Source organism: Saccopteryx bilineata, chromosome 4 (genome assembly GCF_036850765.1).
Source record: "Saccopteryx bilineata isolate mSacBil1 chromosome 4, mSacBil1_pri_phased_curated, whole genome shotgun sequence".
Lineage (NCBI taxonomy): Eukaryota > Metazoa > Chordata > Mammalia > Chiroptera > Emballonuridae > Saccopteryx > Saccopteryx bilineata.
Window position 1 is genome coordinate 215614349 of NC_089493.1, and position 22664 is coordinate 215637012.

At 33.7% G+C, this 22664-nt stretch overlaps 1 protein-coding gene across 16 annotated transcripts in view; it reads right to left on the reverse strand.

Moving 5' to 3' along the window:
* The window catches only part of MEF2C (myocyte enhancer factor 2C), a 168958-nt gene that overhangs the window by 124228 nt on the left and 22066 nt on the right, over positions 1–22664 (reverse strand). The window lies entirely within an intron of this gene.

Genomic DNA, 22664 nt, shown 5'->3' on the forward strand with positions numbered 1-22664 from the left:
CTGTAAGGAGGAAGTAAGCAGCAGTTTCTTTTAATTTTTTTAATTTATTCATTTCAGAGAGGAGAGGAAGAGAGAGAGAGAGAGAGGAGAGACAGAGAGAGTGAAGGAGAGGAGGAGCTGGAAGCATCAACTCCCACTGTGCCTTGACCAGGCAAGCCCAAGGTTTTGAACCGGCGACCTCAGCATTTCCAGGTCGACGCTTTATCCATTGCGCCAGCACAGGTCAGCAGTTTCTTTTATATAATGGAAATACATTGCATTTTACAGTAGATTAAACTTTCTGATACTGAAAGTGCCAATGAAATAAATGAAGTGCCTTCTGATATTCTTCTATATATCTCAAGGATGGAAAAAGAACAACGCTGCCACTTCTAATGTGAACAGAAGAATAAATGAATGCAATTCTTTGTAGGTTTCTTTTTTCTTTAATGGCAAGATTAGTTCCTTGGTAACGCCCTCCTAATCACTAGGACGGCATGCCTGCTGGCCAATCTTCTGGATTTGTCTATTCCGTTTCCCTTAACATCTTTCCCTTCTAGAATCATAAAACGAAAATGAACTGTTTTGTTGGTTTCCTTTTTTTTAAAGAAATTATAATTTTTTTCATCTTAAAAAATGCTACATTCCAAAGCATACCTTTCAGACATGAGCTTACGTCACGTCAGTGTGCCAACTGCTGCCTCACTGGGCGACAGGACTCAGCAGAGCTGGCCTGCTCGGTAGAGCCCCACAGCCACGATCTGGAAGCTCAGCCCCACCACGTGCGTGGCATCCAGATGATCCACAGCAATCCTGCAAGACTACATTTTAAGTAGAGCTTCCGATTTGCTGTGGTTGGCATGACCTAATTTTGGCTCGAAAGGTACATTTTTTCCCCCTCTGGGTTTTACCGATTACACATTGGAGAAAAAAAAAAAATCTTCTTAAAGGAATTCTTACCTTCCCTTTCTTAAGGAAATTTAGGGAATTTAACAACTGTTAGCCTCTGGCTAATACACAAACTAGTCTTTTTCCAACTTCGCCTACATCTTGACCCCTCATGCCAAATATTTTCAGGCAGTCTATTTATAAAGCTCATCACTTCCCCTGTTACTTCATCTTTAGAAATGCCAATAATTTAAAACTGGAATGATACAGCTGGTCTCATAAACCGGGAAAGGAAAGGTTCTATGGAAGAGATAATTTCCCTGTTATAACTTAAGAATTCAACTTATTTCTTCTCAATTTTATAGTTAAAAGGGAAGTTATGCTATGTTCCTTATTTATCACCTTAGTGTTCAAAGATGATTCAAAGTTCTCAAGATTTTGAATGCTAATGGAAGTTCTTAGCCCTGACTGCACATGTGTATTACCTGAAATACTTTTAAAAAATAATGATATGTAAACCCATCCCAGACCAATGGAATCAGTATCATTGGAGCTGGGACTTCAGCATTCAGCATTGTTATTGTTTAAAAGCTCTCCAAGAATTTGAATGTGAAGCCAGATCTTGAAATCCACTGTGTTAAACTCTCTTAAAAATATAAAGGTATGTACCCTAATACTGGTATGTTGTAGCATTATCTTATTTAAATGTAGTATGTTCTTGAAATTCACTGGCATATTCATCTGAGAATTGACTGCCATGAAAGAGCTTCTCAGCTATTGCATATGTGAGAAAAAAACTTATCTGGATAACCTTGCTGATTCTCAATACATTTATAAGTTGCAATCATAGAAAGCTCTGCCTTTCAGAGAAAAAACGGTCCAAATAAATATGCCCCCTTTCTTGCAAAACCAGCACTGGAGATTTCCAAGGGCTTGAAAATCATTCGTTTACTATTAAATGTTTAGAGCAGGGGTAGTCAACCTTTCTATACCTACCAACCACTTTTGTATCTCTTTTAGTAGTAAAATTTTCTAACTGCCCATTGGTTCCACAGTAATGGTGATTTATAAAGTAGGGAAGTAACTTTACTTTATAAAATTTATAAAGCAGAGTTACTGCAAGTTAAAGCATATAATAATAATTACTTACCAAGTACTTTATGTCAGATTTTCGCTAAGTTTGGCAGAATAAATCTTTATAAAACAACTTACTATAGTTAAATCTATCTTTTTATTTATACTTTCATTGCTCTGCAACAGCCCACCATGAAAGCTGGAACGCTCACTAATGGGCAGTAGGGACTAGGTTGACTACCACTGGTTTAGAGGATTTCCAGTTGCATTAAAATAAATCTTGGCCCTGGCCAGTTGGCTCAGTGGTAGAGCGTCAGCCTGGTGTGCGGGGGACCTGAGTTTGATTCCCGGTCAGGGCACATAGGAGAAGCGCCCATTTGCTTCTCCACCCCCCCCCCTTCCTCTCTGTCTCTCTCTTCCCCTTCCGCAGCCAGGGCTCCATTGGAGTAAAGATGGCCCGGGCGCTGGGGATGGCTCCTTGGCCTCTGCCCCAGGCGCTAGAGTGGCTCTGGTCGTAGCAGAGCGATGCCCCGGAGGGGCAGAGCATCGCTCCCTGGTGGGCAGAGCTTCGACCCTGGTGGGCGTGCCAGGTAGATCCCGGTCGGGCACATGCGGGAGTCTGTCTGACTGTCTCTCCCCGTTTCCAGCTTCAGAAAAATACAAAAAGAAAAAAAAATAAATCTCACCTTATGATATTTACTGACATAAATCTATAATAATAAGTTAATTGAATTCAATGCTGTATACTTAATTTACTCAAGGTGATAATTTTCTAATTGCATGTGTAATGTTCATGTATTATCTATTTGAGATCAAATTCAGTACATTTTATGACTTCCAAAAGAAGCAATCTATTAGATTAAACTTCTCAGTCTTACGTCTCTACTCCAATCACTGGGAAATAATATAATCAAGCCATCTAGCCCAGTTCCCCTTCCTCCTTGTCAATATGAAACTGGGCTTATTAATGAAGACTCTCCTTTGTGGAGGTAATGTGGTCTAATAGATGTAATTAAAAATTGCTTTACAGAGTTGGAATTTTATTCCATCATGTAACTAAGATGACCATCTAACCCTTCCCTGACTCCCTACACACACACACACACACACACACACACACACACACACATACACACCAATGGATTGGCTCATTCTACAGTAAGGCCTCCTCTGAAATAATGAAATATTTTTCTCTGTAACTTGTGGAACTAGTATATTTGTCTAGTCACATTCTGCCTTTTCCGTCTTCTGATACACATACAGAAGCCTGCGTGTGTGTGTATTGCATGTATGTTTGCAAACACAAAGGAACAAGTTCAGTATCTTGGATTCCATGTGTCTTGAGGCCATAGTTTGTTATGTCTTATAGATTTATTGCCTTCTCTTAGCGTACCTTATTTTCCAAGTACACAAGATTTTACCTCAGGGTATGAATTCTCTAAAGTACATGTATTTATTTACTTTTGCTCTTATAGAACAAAAAATGGAGAAATACCATTTGAAGTTGCTTTTTAGTTACTTTTTCTAAGAGATAGGAGTTGAGTCTCCACTGTATAAAATATTCTTGTAGTGCTATTTCCCTGTTGGTGCTCTTCTCCCTCATTCGTAACTTGTTCCACATCCTTGTCAAAACAGTGAACTGCATGGGAGGGCCTGGATCAGACCCTGCTTCCTTTCAGCTGTGTTTCGGAAATGGGCTGTGAGTGGGAGTGGGGGAGGAGCAAGTCCTCTATGTTACCTCGAGATCTAGGGTAGTTTTCTGTAATACCAGAGAATGCAAAGAGGATTAACTAGACTTTTATTACTTTTGGTACCATTCTCATAGCTTCATTCATTGCCCCAATTTCAACAGAACCTAAAGTCCTGAACAAGGCCTGGGAAGCTTCTCCAAATGAGGAGGCTAGGTTGAGAACAGGCGAGTTCATACAAAAAACTCATAGAAGTCTGTTATGCTTTCAGAGGGAAAATGAATTTAAAAAAAATCCCTTTTCCAGAATACTGCCAGGGTTTCACTCATCATTTAAGGCTCACCTTAGATGTCCCTTCTTTTACTAAACACTGACCTGACTAGTCATCTCCTGAAAAAATTGAACATTCCCTCAGAAGTATCCACATGACCTCTGACATACCTGCAGTATAGCTTTTATCACATTACATTCATAATTGCATCTGGCATGTTCATCAGCCTCATCGGACTGAATCCCTCAGGTGCAGACACTCCATCTTTCACTCTTGTATCCTGAAATCTAGCAAGTCACCTCCTATTAAATATTCAGTGAATGAACTGACTAATAAAATTGTAGTGGATGAACAAAAGGGAAGTTTTGGGAAACAGGAGTAGATATTTTATGGGCAGAGCTCAAAATAGTTTTCAGCTTATTTTCTTCCTTAACTTTCAGAATGCATGGAGTTGTATGATCAAAGTTACAGATTTATTTTTATCTTCTAAATAGTGGTTGCCACCCAGGCTTCACATTAAAATCATCAGGCATCTCTGAGAAACAGCAATGCCTGGATGACAGTCCAATTTAATTCAAATCTAGAGGTGGGACCTGGGCATCAATATTTTTAAAAAGCTCCCCATATAGACAGGACTGAGAACCACTGCTTTTAAACTAACTACAAGAATGACATGCAATGTTTTATACCTGTGACCCTGTCACTTAACATATACCCAAGATCAGTTCTGTTCACAGTTTATGAATGGATTCTGTTTGTGAAAACTGTTAGTTGATTTTAGTCCTTAGATAATTAAAATTTTTAAAAGGCTTTTGAAATGCAATAGCAGCTACATCACAATCTTTCTCTGGAAGTACTACTAATAACTTTATGTAATTATCTTTTATAGAATTAGCCAACAGCTATAACTTCCTCCTCAGTCTTTGGCTAATCCAGGCCTTTATAGTAAATATTTGTTTCCTGTATATTTAGAACTCAAATGGATACTAAATATAAATCTGGTGCTTACTGAGTCTTAAGAGTGTGCTTTACAGTTGGAAGGTTCCAAAGAGGGAATTCAAATAACTATAGTCAAAATCACATTAGGAAGTAGACATAACTAGCTTGAGTGGTTTGGTTAGAAAAAAATGAAATGAACACTGAACATTAGCAGTGTGGCGCTTACTGTTTCATAAAGCAAACAAAACACCCCTCGCCAGTGGGTACTACAGAGTGGCGTGGAGGTCACTTGTCACTGTAACCAATTAATTCCAAATTATGCATCTAATTCCAAAATCTCCAAGTCACATTTCTAATAAAAATAATTTTTAAATACAGAGAACACAGGTTATTTTGGTGTTTGTACGGTAATCCATATAATCATTTACTTCTTTTTAACAGTAAAGTAAAGCGGAACCAAATGTAGTTACTAAAATTCACTTTGGAAATTTGGCAAGGAATCCATGACTTTAAAGACATGGTAGCTATTAATTTTGAAGTCCAAAGCATATACATTTGGTAATTCATAAATATCTAAGTCTTGTTTGATCTCTGACCCGCCTCTCTGTTCTTTCTTCTAGGCAAAGGTGTGGTAATAATCTTATAAAAAAACAAGAAAACTGTAATACGGATAAGAAAGTTCATATTATTTCTCATAGTAAAAATCCTAAAGGTGATTCTTCTCTGTTTTTAAGAAGTCTTTTTAATGAATGCAGAAATACTCAGTTAAAAACTAAAAGCCATGCATTTGATGAATAAATTTGATATAACACTTCTTAGTATTCAAATATAATGCAAGTTATTCTAGTTTGTCAGTATTTATTTCACATCTATTTCTGGTTTTAAGGTTTTATTGTTTCCTTTTTCAACTACAAAGAGAAAGTTAAATGGCATGCTTTTAAATGGCATGCTTGAATTGAAATTCTCCAGAATATCTAACTGCACTAATTAAATTAACTGATGAACTCCTAAAATCCACTTAATATCTATGAATATATTCTGACACACAGATCACATTCTTACACTAAAACTACATAAATTATTATGATTCCTACAAATAAAGGTTAAAAAATTAAAACAGCTCAAAAAGGGAGTAGCAAGCTGAAGGTTACTATTAGAAATATGACATAAAACTAGATATTCACATTTTGATTAAAACTAGCATTGTAACTGGACAAATATATTTCACAAATAGTCATAAGACATTATTGTTTGTGAAAAGATCTATCAAAAGTTGATAAAAAAAAAGCCTGACTGTGGTGGCTTAGTGGATAAATCATTGACCTGGAATGCTGAGGTCGTCGGAGGGTTGCCCAGTCAAGGCACATATGGGAAGCAATGACTATGAGCTGATGCTTCCTGCTTCTCTCTCTCTCTCTCTCTCTCTCTCTCGCTCTCCCCGCCTACCTAAAAATCAATAAATAAAATTTTTTAAAAAGTTGATAAAAAATAGGTGTTTCTCTCCAGATTAACAATATGGAACTGTTATCATAGAGCAAGAATTAGATCACTTCTTCTTAAAAACCATTCAAACATATCACACAAAGATAGTTTTAAATATGTCTTTCTGGAGTTACTGAACACTTTTCCCCAAGATGCTATGTGAAATTAAGTTTCTATAGTCATTTTCTTTTTCTTGTCTAATTGCTGAGATAATGCATGTGAGATTTTGGCTTAGTGGGTAGAAGAGTGGACTCTGGAGGCCGACTACACTTGAGGCTCTAGCATTTATTAGCACAGTGGATGACTTTAGGCAAGATGCTTAACACTTTTTTGGCTTAGTTCTTAATCTGTAAAATGGGGATAGTAACAGTGATTATTTCATTTGGTTTTGAAGAATAAATGAGATAGTGCATCTAAAGCCTCAAGCCATTAGAAGAGTGCCCAAATATACAGTAAGCTTTCAAAAAGTGTTAGCTGTGATTGTTATTGTGTGTAAAAATAGCTGTAATCAATACTTTCAAGATAATACAAGTTTTTACACATATCATAAAAGTTACTAGAATTATTAGAGATATTGTTAGTAGTGACAAAGGATAAAAGTAAAAGTGAAATTTGTAAGTCATAGTTGAAAATATCAAATACATTTATAGAAAACCAGTCTTATTTCCAACCACCAAGCCAGCAAGCATTGAAAACGAACTGGTCAACATATGTTTATGCAGATGGAAAGAGGATACAACTGTCTAAATTCCCTACAGACAGCTCTCTGGTCACTGCAGTCCAACCTATCATTATCTGTGCAGGAAGACTCTTTGATGGGCTTTGTAGTCTATGAATAATACATATTTGGGGGGACAGCTTTATAAAAATAGTCTGTCTTTGCTTCAAAAAAACCTATGACTAAGCAAATACAAAGAAAGAACTGCTTCCCAACCTCAAAGGAAGGTGGTACCCATGTTGGAAATTGAAGCAACTGGCAAAAAAAAAAAAAGGATTTTTGAGATAATACTTTTATCTCAGATAACTGACTCCATTGTTCATATCCTAGAGAACCAGGAAAAACACAAGTTTCAAAACTATTCTTCCCTTAATTTTTAAAAAGAAAATTGGGAAAAAAAGTCTGATTATTTTATTATAAAGCATTATAAATAAAAGAGCCTACCTTTTTTAAAAAAGAAGATCTAGTATTTAAAAGTATTTCACAAGGTAAACCATATTTGCAAATGTTCTAAGTTCTATGAATCTCACTAAAAGGATAAAGCTTTTTTTTTTTTTTTTTCCTAATGAAATGCAGGACTGTATTAACACTTTGAGTGATAGGGGATTTTAAGGATTAGTTATTCAGGTTAAGTACAATTAAGTTTGTCTGTGGAGTTTTGTCTCAAAATGGTATTGTGTATATTTATATTATAGCAAAAGAAAACATTCTGGTTGTCCTACCATACCTGTGACTGCTTCCCTAACATGGCAGTAGTAAGTTAGTAAGGTTCAGTTTACTGTCTTACAGTGTACAAGAGCAAATTCCCCCCCGCCCCACTGTGGGTGGCTTTGAGGGGAAGAGTAGTAGGAAAGTCTCATATCCCATGGGATTTGACCAAATATTTTTTTCAGTTCACCGCCTGTACTTCTTGGTGTAGAGTAGGCCTTTTTTATCCCAAGAGCAAATATTCAGGATTACCAAAAACGAAATAATTTCAAGTTCCTACAGACTACATAAAAAGTAAAGTTATATGACACATCAAGTCATGATAAATTAAAGTATTGCCAGGAAAAAGTGAACTTTAGATATGTCCTTTATAACTCATTTTAAACATACATGCCCTGTTCACATCATCAAAAACATTACACAATCAACCTAGGCTAGACATACATTTCTATATTTAAACTATAATTTTAAAAAATCTTCTTTAGGAATTAAGAAAACTTATAACAATCATTTGATATAACTCTAGACAAGCTAATTTAGCAGTTAATCCATATGATATGACAACAGATCCAATAAAGTCCAAGCAAATTATTTTCTTACTAAAATACACAAAGTTGTTTCAAAAAGGGCTTACTGTACATTGTTTGAGTTGTCTATGTGACAATGTGTTGACAGAAATTATGCATTAAATTGTATTTCATAAATTTTCTTTATGAAGAAATATAACTAGCTATCCTATGTAAACAGATAATTAATGCTTAATTTGTATATGATTAATCATTAATACAGTTTCTATATCTTCATTTTAGCTCATGTGAATTATAACTTTGATAAAAACGCTTAATTTTCCTGCACTTTGAGTTGCTCTTCATGTCAAAAATTACTTAAAAATCTCAAATTAGCACTTATGTACATTTTAAATCTTCAATTTTAGGACCAATTTAACTACCATGATCTGTATACAAAATATGTGTCCACTACCAACCTGCATGTGCAAATATATGCAGCATGCACTTAGTGCACATATCAAAAACTTCAAACTCTGCTAATTTATTAAGCTCAATGTTTCAGAAATAAACGCAGGTTTCCATTCCTCATTTAAAAAAAAATTAAAGAAATTGTTTTCTATGAAGAAGACAACAAAAAATTGAGTTTTATTTAGAATACATGATAGAAATATAGACACCTTAATAAATAAAAATCAAGTTCAGAAATGTTTACCTATTATGCTTTTATAATGTGAACATCTACAAAAAAAATTTACGTTGTTTTCAGAGAGTACAGTCTATCAAGTGTCTCCATAGGATAAAATAGTTTAACTGCCTTTGGTTTAATTTAATGATGTCAAAGACTTAAGAAAACCCATATGATCAACGAAGTAAAAATACTGATATTTATGATTTGATTTTAAATAGTATATCACAATCTTTTAAAAGAAAGCTTTGATTTGAGAAGGGAAGTAGGTTTGCTTTTAGAAGACATGAATCTAATGATTATGAAGTAAATTTTGCAATTAGGATTACAAACATGACAAATTAATATTTGGTGGATTTAAAATAGTATAAAAAACCTACTCTAAGATTTAAATACAATACATATTGTTCATCAGTAAAGATGTATGTGAACTTTTAAAATTTTATTTTTAATGGAAAGTAAATATTTGGTCAAAATATGTTTGCAAAAAAGCTTTTGGTCTACCGCTGTTATAAAAGTTTCTTAGAAATCTCTGAAAGGCTGAGTACAATAAAACTAGGGCAATGCATATATTCTCAGTTACTCTTTAAAAAAACCTGTAAAAGTGACGACAGTGGCATGTTCTGACACATTCTTTTCATAAACCAAACCCTGTCAGTGACAGCAGAACAGACTGTGTGCATCTGCTGGGACCGAGCCAGATGACAGTGGGAAACGCACATGGACACCTTGGCACAGCAAATAAAAAAAACGGGAAAAAAGACCTGGAAGAGAATGTGCTCAACTTTAATTGAATCATTCTTTCCAACATGATGAACTTCATCCAACCACCTCTTGTAGCCTGTCAATTTTAAATAGAAGAATGTATTTTAAAAAGGTCCTTTGTAAATTAGAGCTGTTTTGTCCTTTTTTAGCACTAAATAGCGACTCAGGGTTTGAATTATTTCTTTAAATTATGGCAAATGTAATAAGCATTAAGGTTACTTAAAAAATAAAAAATAAATAAAGAAGAGGCCAAACCACTTTACCACAGTCTGGTACAAGAATGCTATACTTCTAAAAACCCCTTTCAAGTTCAAGTCCAATGTCAAATATCTGGGTTGTTTCAAATTATGTGGGTATTATACTGCCACACACAAGAGATGCCAAAATTCAAATATTCTGCAAATGTGACTATTGTAAATGCTACTTGGACTCAATAGTGCAACAAAATTTTATTTTATGCTGATTAACCACAGTATTGTTTAAACAGTCGGCTCAATAGCAGTAGAAAGGTCCATACATAAAAACAAATGTGCTTCTATAAATCATATCAGGAAGTTCTCTTGGATGCTCTGATTACAATGAAAATTTATTCTATACAGTATACAATGCAAATTTTAAACTGGAGACCAAGTTGTTTAATAGATTACCAGTCTGATGGAAGCAGCTGCAGTAAAAAAAAAAAAAAAAAAAAAAAAATCTGGTGATTAACAGCCATTTTCCAGTAATCATAACCCTGGAAAGGGCTACTAAGCAGGGGGAGGGAGTTGCAGATGGAATAATTCTCTAAGCGCATGTGCCTTAGAGGGCTCCATCATCTTCATGCAGACATTATTATTATTATTATTATTTTAAAATTAAAGCTTTTAGAGGCATCCCTGATTGCAGTGTTGGGAGCTGTCCATGCTGCTTTACCATGGGGAAGTCCACTCTGCTAGCATTCCTTGCGCTGAGCACTCTTTAGCCAGTCATTAAAACAAGGCTAGAAAAGAAAGCTGAATGCAAGGTGCACACTAGAGGGCCATTATTCAAGAGCTTGAGAATCATTTCAAGAAGTTGCAACTCCACAGGCTGTCTAAACTGGGCCGGCCTCATCAACATCACCTGTCATCCAAAATATAAATTTCTTTGAGAAACTGAGTTATGATAAATGCTGAACAAAAAAGGTGGTCAACAGACTCTGAGACCAGAAATAGTACCATTTTCATCCACATCTTATCAAAATTTGTTTATCTATGTTATCAAAAGGTGTAACCCTCAGGTAAAATTCTGCATTTTTTGTACTACATTATATTTCTTCTTACACAAAGGAACATACCCAAATTAAAGTAAGTTCACTTGCTCATCATTTCAAAGTTGATAAACTATAATTAAAATGAACAATCTCTGAAATCTGAAAAACAAAAAAATAATGATGGGGGTGCCATTTACTTATTTCTTTAAAGTATTCAAATAAAAAATACATTTTATCTTTACTAGTAAATAAAACTTATTAATTTATTCAACAAATATCTATAGAAAATCTACCATTTGCAAGAGTGATTATGAATAGAAAGATGAGTAATATGACACTCAGTCTTCATAAATTCTATCAATCTTATTACAATCAAAGTTACATAGAAAAATAAGAATTATTAATGTATCCTTCAAAAGTGGATAATACTAAGGTGACCAACTTTTTTACAATTAAAAGGACAAAAATAAATTTAAGAAAACAATATCATAAATAAAAGAAACATTTTGTTCCTTGCAATAATACACTATAATATGATAAATGCATAAAAACATTTGTAATATTTTATATTATAATTATGCTTACATGCCTATAAATTTTTAATAATAATTGCAAGAAAAAAGTACTCATTTAGATACAAATATGTCACATCACATGCAATGGATCGACTCTGCATCAATCGAATATGGACATTTACAGATTAGTCTTCCAATTCAAAAATGGAGGACATGTAGGAGGACACTTTTCAAGGGAGGATGGAACTTACAAAAGAAGGACAATCCTCCCTAAAAGAGGACGACTGGTCACCTTAATAATACTAATGCTAAAGAAAAAAAACCCCTTTAGAATTCTTGGTAAGCTTTTTCAATATTAAAACCACTTATTAATTCTATGTACATCAAATGCTTCCTCCAAACTGAACTTTTATTAAAACTAAGCAATAATCTACCTAAAATTCAGAAGTTTCAATAAATGACTTTTAAAACTTATAAATGCAATAATTTTGTTACTTTGGTTCCATTAATGGTTGTAAAAATAATATTTCTTTAATAATATGATTCTGTGAAAGGATTTGATTTTTAAAAAGATTTTATTTATTAACTTTAATGAAAGGAGAGAGAAAGAGAGAGAGAAAAGGGAGCGGGAAGAATCGACTCGCTGTTGTGTTTCACTTGTGCCTTGACCAGGCAAGCCCAGGGTTTTGAACCAGCGACCTCAGCATTCCAGGTTGATGCTCTATCCACACTGCACCACGACAGGTCAGGGGATTTTGATGTTCTTGAAGAAATATATTGTACTTAACAGTCATTAACACTGGCCCAATATAGCATCAGAATTATAATTTTAATCCAATTTTAACAGAATGATAGTATTATTGAAAAAAGTTTAAAATAATTATCCTGCCAAGAATTTTTAAGTTATCATCATTGGCAGAAAGATAAAATAATTTAAAAATAATGTAGTGCTATGATAATTTATTAATTACTGACCACTTACATTGTGCTTTTATATGTATCATCCTGTTTCATCCTTAAAGCTCTTAAGAGGTGGGTGGCAATATTATCCCCATTATACAGATGTTGAAACTGAGGCTTTCTGGTGGTTAAATAACCTGCCTATAGCTACTAATCAGTAAACAGGAGGCAATATTTTGAACCCAGTTTGGTCTTTGTTCTTAACCATTACCCTCTATCTATATTGTTTATGTCACTTCATCTAATAGGACATATATGTATTTATTATACATGTATTAAGGAAATGATATTAAGTATAGCAATGAGGTCTTCAAACTCTTTATGCTTGCAAATCAAAAGAACTGATTTTCTCTTTCTCTTACAGTCATCTTCATCCTCTCATGCTTTTTCTCTCTCATTCTCTCTGCTCTCTCCCTATTCCTCCCTGCCCATACACCCCCCACCACACACACACACACACACACACACACACACACACACGCACGTTGAATGTTTTCACAGAACATCATGAAAGCCATAACTTGGTTCAACTAATTCAATAACTGTAGTCCCTCTTAAAACTTCAGAATGCTGTGCATTTTTGCCGTAAATGTACCATCCACTGACTCTAAAGTTGTCAGTGGTTCCTTACAAAGAAACCATCCTATAGTCTGCTATTTCAAGATAGCGTCTGGAGCTCTTTCATGACATGGCATTGGGCTGTGAAGAGAACCACATCAATCTCTCAAGTGTAAAAAAATAAGTCAACACCTGAAACAATTCTATGATCTCAATGTGTAGTCAAAACAAGTTAAAAGTGCACTTGCTTTCTCACAATATCAACAGTTACAAAGCAAGGAGGGAACTCAGGAGAGAATCCAAAAACAATAAAAATTGAGAAAAAAAGGGTGAGGTCAAGAATTCTTTGATTTTTGAAGTTATAAAATGGGAGGATGGAAAAAAAATCACGCAGTGTTCCCTCTAACTCACGTCAAGGAAGATCAAACAGTCTTAGAAGGGACATTGCCCATTTATTTCAACCAAAAGGACACAGGGAAAGAAGCAATGGGTCTGAGTATTTTATCCAGCCTTTTGCAAAACTGTTCATGTTATCGTGGGAATTTCTTTTTTGGTTATATGTAAGGGGAGAAAACTCAACTGTGAAGAAAAGAAAGATGCAGTCAAAATTATTTCCTTAACCTATAACCTATACAGAGTCTAAGTGGTCTTTGGATAAATACCAGAAATGAACAAAAGGATACACTTTTTTTTTTTTTTAACAGCCAGGCTTGTTAGTCTTATTTTAGTTAAGAAAAAATTCCTGATGGAATTAGGTCTGGATTTATATATTTTTAACATACTAACTGTTATAGAAGAAGAGTGAAAAGATCTACTCTGGACCACAATACCTTTCCTTAAAGACCACCCAACAACTTAACGAGACTCCTCAAACGTGAATGGAAATCAGGCACCTTAAAAAAGTCCAGTACTTGGTCATTTACTAGTTCACAGTTAAAAATGTTTAAAATTCTTGCCCAGAGAATTACCTACTATGAGAACCTTCATGTTTTAATCAAATACAGTTTTATAATATTTAAATAGCAAGAAAATCCATTTCCTATTTAAAAATTTTTATCCAGTATACACTAAACACTTGGAATTTTGAAATGTGTCTAACAATATTTATTAAGTGGTAATGATTCAAATTATCCTACAGTTCGGGAGAATTCCAAGAAGATAAAAAAGTCTCACACCATATCCTAAATATAAGCAGTTTTAAAGGTTGAATCTGAATTTCAAATAGAATGCCTAATTTTGTAAAAATAAATGTCAAAAATTACTGACTCCTATTTATATTAATATATGCAAAAAACATTTAACAATTTCTCTCCCTTCCTAATGAGCCCTGAGACTGTGCCAGGTATAGGACGTTGCTCATAACACCTATGGCAAAAACAAGCCCACATGATCATACTCTGGCGTACATTTACATTTCAAGGTCTATGTTGTATTAATTTCTTGACACTATCAGGAAACATTTGCCTCCACAGAAAAATAGTGGCTTCTTATTTAAACATAATTAAAATTATCTCCCTTATCTATTTTAAAGATAAAGTAAATTACATTTAAGTGATGGTCTGACTTGGTATATTTTATATTGGCAACTGACAATTAGTTCAGTGGCTTAATGACTAAACTAACATTTTAACACTATTTGTACACTGCTAAATTTGCTATAAAAGTAAAGGTGCAACAAATATTCATTATATATTTTTACTTAAGGCTCCCACATAATACATTTTTATCAGAGAAGGCAGTTTTAGAAAGTTATGCTGGCAGTAATCTGACTACCCTGCACACAAATGAGAATTCTACTGTTGATTGAAAGGCGCCATGGCAGCTAGAAATTATTTTTTAATAGGATTTTTAAAAATCACATTGGTAATGACTGAAAGTGTAACTGGCAATTAAAGACTGGTTTTAAACAATTTTTTACTTTATTTTACAAGGAGATGTATGAGTTTTCAGACTATAGTTTTAAATGTAAAGAATTTTAATACAGATATTTGAGAGTTGATTTATTTTGCAGGGTAATAAGCACAATACTTACACTGTACCTTTCAAATAAACCAAATCTGAAAACTAAATTTTCTTCGTACTCTTATTTTGACCTAGCAATCATTAAAATTGTGTTTATCAATAAAAATTACTATAGTGCCATGTATTGAGGTGGAACACTGCAATTTCCAGAGATAAGTACAAAAATTACTTAATGTCAATTTGCATCGCACAATGACCTAACATACCTGGAATATAATGCACAAGCTTCATTGAAAAGGAACCATTATATTTTTCTCTGCAAACAAAAAATAAATATAGGCATCTGATTGGGTCTCCTTGTGGTGGGAGGAGGAGGGTGGGGAAGAGGTCTCGTTTCTATCTTGCACCTATTGTTTTATGCATTCTAAACTGATATAGGGGAAGAAAAAAGAAGCATAGTAAATCCACTTTACAGTTTACATCCTAGTGATTTAAGACACTTGATTTTAAAGTTAAAGAAATAAAACATTATGTTTTTCCTTTACCAAAGTGACTGCCCAGGAAGAAGGCCCTCTCCTCAGCCTATGCAAGGGGAGACAAGGACATGACTTGGGGCTGAAATCCCGCAGACAGAAGAGGGGAAGTTTATGATGTGGCACTGTGCATGGATCTGGTCTGCAGCCAGCAATTTTCATTCTGTAGTTCTGCACCAGTACCTGCCCTGAATTTTCAGAAATAAAACCGCACCAGAGTTCTACCTTAGAAACTGGAAGTTTCATGGAATTAAAAGAATTTTACTTTTTTTATCCTGGGTGCAATTACTGTTCTTAAAAAGAACTGAAACTATAGTAACTGGAGGTTTTGTTTTTTTTTTTCCTTTTTTAGCTCCTCAAACTACCTTCCCACAAAGCCATTTAAGTTAAATGAGACATTTATAGACTCACCTACATGAAGGAAATAACTTAAAACATCTGCTTAGACACATACGTTCTGTTCAGATATAAAGAACATGGCAAAAAAGAACTGAAAAATATAGGGGCATTATATTCTTAAAATGTGTGTTTTTCTGTATGTGTGTGTGTATGTTCATTCATTAAAGAGATTTTTGACTGCAATTAGGTAGTCGGTCCTATAACGGCTTCCTTGTGTGACCATGATTTCTAAAAATAAAATGCTTGAGTGCATATTTCTGCTAAATAATCACATCTTCAAAATTACTTGAAAGAAATCCCAATTCCCTCATGTTACATTAAGCAATAATACCAGCTTTCCATAATAAGCCTTGGTTGTACACCTCATGCATGGTCAACAATTAATTGGGAGGTTAAAAAAAGTCATGTTTATTCTATTAAGTAGTAGACTAATTTCCTTGTCTCTTCTTACTTATTTACATTAGTGAATCTATCTTTTAATTTTGCAAATACATAAGCATATCAAAGCTGCCTATCTTTGGGGTTCAGGAAAGACACAGTCTCTTCCGTATCATTCTAACTTGCTGAAACAATCATAGACACGTGGAAAAAAAACCAGAGAGAGTGAGCGAGAGAGGTAGTTGTTAGCTGTTAAAAAAAAAAAAAAAAAAAGAACTTTAAATTCTATCACAGGACCATATTCACCACTTTTTAAAATCAATACGCTAGAGGTCCATAGCATCTGAGAAAACTCATATAAATTCTTCATGTGCATCTTATCCACGACAACAATATACAAAAAGAAAATCAGACCACGCTCAGCATGCTATGTGGAAAAAGCAGGTTCTCACCAGGGATTGCTTCAGAGCTCAGTCTCTAAAAACAAGCTTAAGGTACTTTATTTAAATAATTACTAGAAGATTTGCATTGTCATCCTACATGAATAGCAACCTCTTGCAGGATGAACAACATTGCTCCATTCACTTCAAATTTACAGCATTAAGAATTAATAAAGTCTCCATAACGTCTGCATTATTAAAGAGTAATGATTCCTGCAGAAATCTGCCCGTAATAGGTTTGCTGTTTTTATTGCTTATAATATCACCAATTTCCTTTATAATGTTCTCAAAGATTCTTTTTATGTGTATTTTGAACTTTGTTTGCACTAGCCACTATATTTAAAAAATAATTACAGAAATTTAACTTGGGCAATACAATGACAATGTACAACAAATGCATTATAGTGATGACAAATGAATGCTATTCATATTATCAGTGAAACCAAAACATGCTTTTATATAATAGGCATCACTTAATATCCATATTTGATAGGAATATAGCTTTTCTTTCTGCAATTAATGTTAAAATAATACAACGAAATTTGAGATATTATTATTTTGGATAATTCATTTATAATCTTATTCTTTACAATGGTACTTTATTTTCATAGAATTTTCTTCATTTGTACACGTAAAAACAACTAACAAAATAAAACACTGATAATATTTACTCATTCTTAAGAGAGAGAGATAAGGAATGGGTACCTCTATTTCCTTTATCTCGTCATGCCTCAATACGTCTGTAAAATAGTTACTATTGAACTCTTGAGCAAAATTAATTCTGGTGCACTTTATAAAAGTTAAATAATATTAAAATTACAAAACTTTCATAGACTTTTTTTAGCATTCTGTGTGAGAAGGGTTATCAATAACTTCTTTTAGAAAAATATGTGACAGTGTCCTTTGCTCACTAACTACAGCAGACCATTAGAAATGATTTTTTCTCATGCTGTTATTCACTTACATACTGCATATTTGCTTCAATTCTCCAAGGGAAGAAATGTGGCTCTTGTGGGAAAGGTCCACCCCTTTCTACATGTTTGCTTCCTTGAACGAAAGGAATACACCCCCTTACATTCTTTGAAATGTGTCCAGCATGCACAGAATTGTAATAGCACTGTATTAGTGACCAAATTAGAAAATCTTACACGAGAGTTAAATACTGTTAAAATGTAGTGTGTTTTGGACCCAGAGGATAAATTATGCATATGTATGTAGGTAATAACAATGAACTACATTCATTCAGTCTAGTGTCTGAGTCTGGACTCTCAGAGCACTTGTCATAATGGAAGAACTCTGTGAATGTTTTTGTGCACATGTGTGTTGTATGACAACCAGAAGAGGCCCATAAATGTTACAGGTTTTTGAATGCCTCCTTTGAATTGAAGGCCTATTAGGGGAATGATCCTCTTTTTCATAAATATTTTAAAGAAAAACATTGAAAAGTAAAGTATCCATCTTCACAAGTAGAATCGGAAAGCTGTTTGAATTCGCAGAAGTGCAAGACTATTGAAAATCTATGCTCATCATCCTAATGGCAGAAAACTTGCACCAAAGTTGGTATCCACTAATTTCAACCTCATCAAGACAATCTGCTGGTCAGGAGAACTTATGTTCTAACAAGTCTTCCTTCAGTTATGTTGAATAACATACTCTAAAGGTAAGTATTATTTGGTTGTTATTTTCTATTAAAGTGGAAATCTGTACATTTATTTTTTTCTAAACCTTATTTTTCTTTACTGCACCTTTACAAAGAAATTTGCAAGTATCAAGACACAGAGTAGGCAAAATTTTATATCTCCTTAAATATATTTTAGTGTTTAAATGCAATTTGTTCAGTAAGCATTTCCGAATTAACACAACTATATAATTTTCAGGCCTACAAAATGGAAGCTATGCTATTCCGCTTTATTTTGCTGTTGGAATAAGAGTGAGGAGAAACAGTGAATATATTAATTGGAACTGAAGGTAAAAAACTTATTAAAACTTAGTAAGATATTGTTATGGTCAAAGAAAACCTGCAAGTCTGTGCCATAAATCCAGTCAGATAAAACATCTCATTCACTAGAATTTCTTATATTATTATAATGCACAGAAAATTAAACACATAAATATTAATTTTATGTATCACAGAAGATGTAGGCAATGAAAATGCAATGTTTACATTTATGGATGACTCATTAGTGTTTTATTGTGTGAAACACTAGGAGGCATCAGTTGGGTAAAAAAGGACTTCAATTTTTAAAGAAGCAAGAAATTACTGTAGAGTTAGAAGTGTAAGAAGTTGAGGTTTTCAAAATGTTATGTAAACCAAATTTTACTCTCTGAAATAAGCTCTAAAAACACCATATTTTGTTATACACAATGATTTTTATATAACATTCATTAAATATGTATAATTTGACCAATACACACCTAATATGATATTTTTCAAACGTATGGATTCATAACTATGTAATTACACATTTTTATGAATACTTGGTAACAGAATAACATAATGGCTATTGACTACCATGCATTTTCTGCTCACTCAGTACCAAGAGTGCATGTTGTATTTCTGGCAAATTCTGTTTTGTGCTCTCTACAATGGCTCTGAAAATGTCTACTGCAATTAAACCTTATAATAACTGCTTCCCATAAGCCGCTAGAACTTGATGTCTGTTTATAAGGAAATGAAGGAACTTAAAATTTAAGCAATGAAGACATATATAAAAAGGACATTTTCTCTTATTGCACTATTGAATGCCTGTCATTTGAAAAGCTGAGTTTTCCACTGTTTGAATGGCTCTTCATAATGATGAAGCAACAGGGTCGTGGTATATGCTTAGCTGGCAATCATTTGAAACTGGAGTGTCTTGCTACTTTTCAACTATCAGCTTTTATGTTTGACCTATCAAAATAACATGTGAACTGGGTAATCCGCCTTTTGTAAGGTGCACAGACCCTGTTGTCGCTCCTGGTTTTGTGAATCGCGTTTGTAATCTGGTTTGATTTCCTAAAGATGACAGATCTCGGTGAACAGTCAGGCTTTACTGAGTGCAAGGCAGTCCATGCGCCCCTGAGATTCATGTACAGTGCTGAGGACAGGGATCTTAACCACCAGTCCTTCAATATGCAGCACACGGACTGAATATCAGTGATGAAATATTGTCATTGTGTACAATATATTCATAAAATTAATATATGCACTTTATAAGCTTTAGCTATTAATCTGTGTGGTGTTTTCTCAGAGGATGTGCTTTTGAAAAATAAGTAGAACTTTATTAATAATCTCTTTTAAAGTCTACTCTATGACCCTTCATTGCATATAAAATTCTTCCATGCTGTTTTAAATCATGTCCTTGAAGCCAGGATTCTTTAATAACTTTTTTTTGTAGTTATGTAGCACAAGTGTTGCTGCACAGATATTTCCCCATTTTTTGTCACTTTCTGAGATTTCATAGACTCAAAATATACCCTACATAATGTTGGGAAATAAAACCACAAATTATACTACAATAAACAGAAGAAAGTTTTGAAATCCAATTTAACATATGCCAAGAAGTTATTTAACTTTTTTTTAATAAAAGAAATTTAAATACAAATCACGCACAGAAAGATATGGTTTTAATGTTATGCAACTTATTGATTTGGTAAAATGAGGGCTAAGAAGGAATTCATAAAAATCTGAAAAATACAAAACATGATGCTTTTTCAGGATTCGATTTTGAATCATTAGCCCTTTTCCCTAATGGAATGAACCAGTTCCCTCAAATTTGGAAAATCGAATAGTCTGACAGAAGAGGCAAGATTCATTAAAGTTCTTGTAATTTAAATTTCATGTATTTAATGTTAATGTGTTTCTATTTTGAAAAGTTAATATATGTGACTACATACTTTTAAAGTATGAACAGCTCAGGAATGGTGGAAAATTGACTTTTTATTATAAATTGCTCATTTTTATTTAACTGAAGAAACAAATTAGTATTTAATAAGAGTTACATCTAATTATGGTCTTTCACTATATTCCACATATATACACAGCAATCAGAATATAAATAGCAAAATTAATGAAGTAAAATATTGTCGTTAGTAAAATTGTCTGGAAAATATGCCACAGATATTGTACTCCAAACTTGTGTGAATTATATTAATTAAAAAACCCAGATTTTTATAAAGTTTAGCAAAATATGAAGTAAAGATAACTGCCAACTATTGTGTCCTTAACTTGACCGTGGGACCATATTTTAAACAAACATTGAGTTTAAACTTTGTTTTGACAAAAAACTTTTAGAATTGAGCTGGTAGCAGTCAAACGTAATTTCCTACAAATAGAAATATTTTAGAGAATTTTTTTCCTCTTAAGATAAGATATTAGATATGTTCACTTCACTTTACCTGTCATGTTCTGAACTACTTGCTTTAGAACTACGTCTTTTAACTTAAATAAAATTTCAAGCGCACACTGGAAGATAGTAATATGGCTTATTAATTGTATTATATTTAACCGAAACTGATGGAGAAACAAAAATACTGCTTGTACCATACTGAACATTTTCAAAGACTAGCCAAAACTGACATTACTTTAAAAATTAAGTAAAATGTTTTAGTTTCAAGTTGAAGATTGTATCTATTGAAAGCTAAAATTAGAATTCAATTCAGAGGTTAAACAGGTGGTCACATTTCCATGTCTCACCAAGTCTCTAAGGATTGAAGTTATTATACTCTACAGAAACATCTTTACTCTGCAACCACAATTCCATTGCAAGGTGCCAGTGAAAAAGAGGCTGGTCACTCTTTTTGACTGGTATAATGAGGTGGCTGGAGTTCCCTTTATAGCACTTAGAAAATATATGCAGTCACTAGCCATTTCACAAGACTATTATATTAGAGTTAGTTTCAGATTCACAATAGTAAGACCCATTTGTGTCAAAGCAGTTCTCCACTGAGGATTGGTTAAAAGGTCTGGTTAAAGAACTGGCAGAGAGCCCAATTCTACTTATTATTCTGTCAGTATTTACATATAAAGGTATTGTATACAAAAGACACATTCTTAAATTGTGAAGAAAAAGAGCTTTTCCAAAAAATAAGTACTGGACCTAGAATAGTCAGAAATGTTTGAGATATAAAATTTCCTTTAAGAATTAATATTCATACTTGGAAAGAGATAACATTACTATTAAATTAAATACTTGCATAATATTTAGCAATATCATAAACAATGTGCCCTGTCTATGTATACCTCCTTTGTGCTAAACTTTATCACTGAGTTTGGTAACTTTCATCCAAAGTCCAAACAGAAGGCAATTTAAGTGACCTAACCTTGTTTGTTTTAAAATAACTATGTATTTGACTTGACCTAAGCAGCAATGCATATACTGAAATCCCAACATGAATTGTGAAATGTATAGACTATCATAGCCAGGGTGTTACGTTTCATCCACACCAATTAAAAAGTCCTCTATCAAGCCAGCACTTTGGTAAGGGAAAGAGATGCACAAAGGTATACTCTGACAGACAGCCATGCTTTAGCTCAAACTAATCCTAAGAATTAGCAGCTCAGAAGCATAACCCAAAGCAAATCAGTCTTGGGAAGAATCAAAGGAGCATCTTTCCATAGTAATCTAAAGGCTAAATCATAAGGCATGTACTTCAAGGTCACAGAACATTCCTGGAAATATTAAAATCTACCAGGCTCGACACGCTCCACTATATGAAACATGCTAATGACGTGAACTAACTTCATGAAACTTTAAACACATAGACGTGACAAGAACAAGTCAGGAGTGATTTCAATAACTGATGGCAAACGGATGAGACTATCTAAAAAGTTACTTTTAGCAACAGACAAGAAAATCATAGAATCTAGCGAACATAATGCACAACCCTCAAGTTCAGCTTCCAAGAAGACACAGGGATAGACCCAGTACTGTGTAATACACTGATGCAGATTTCAGAGACAATACCCAGGCTATTTCTAATTTCCTCGAGAAATGTCAGAGG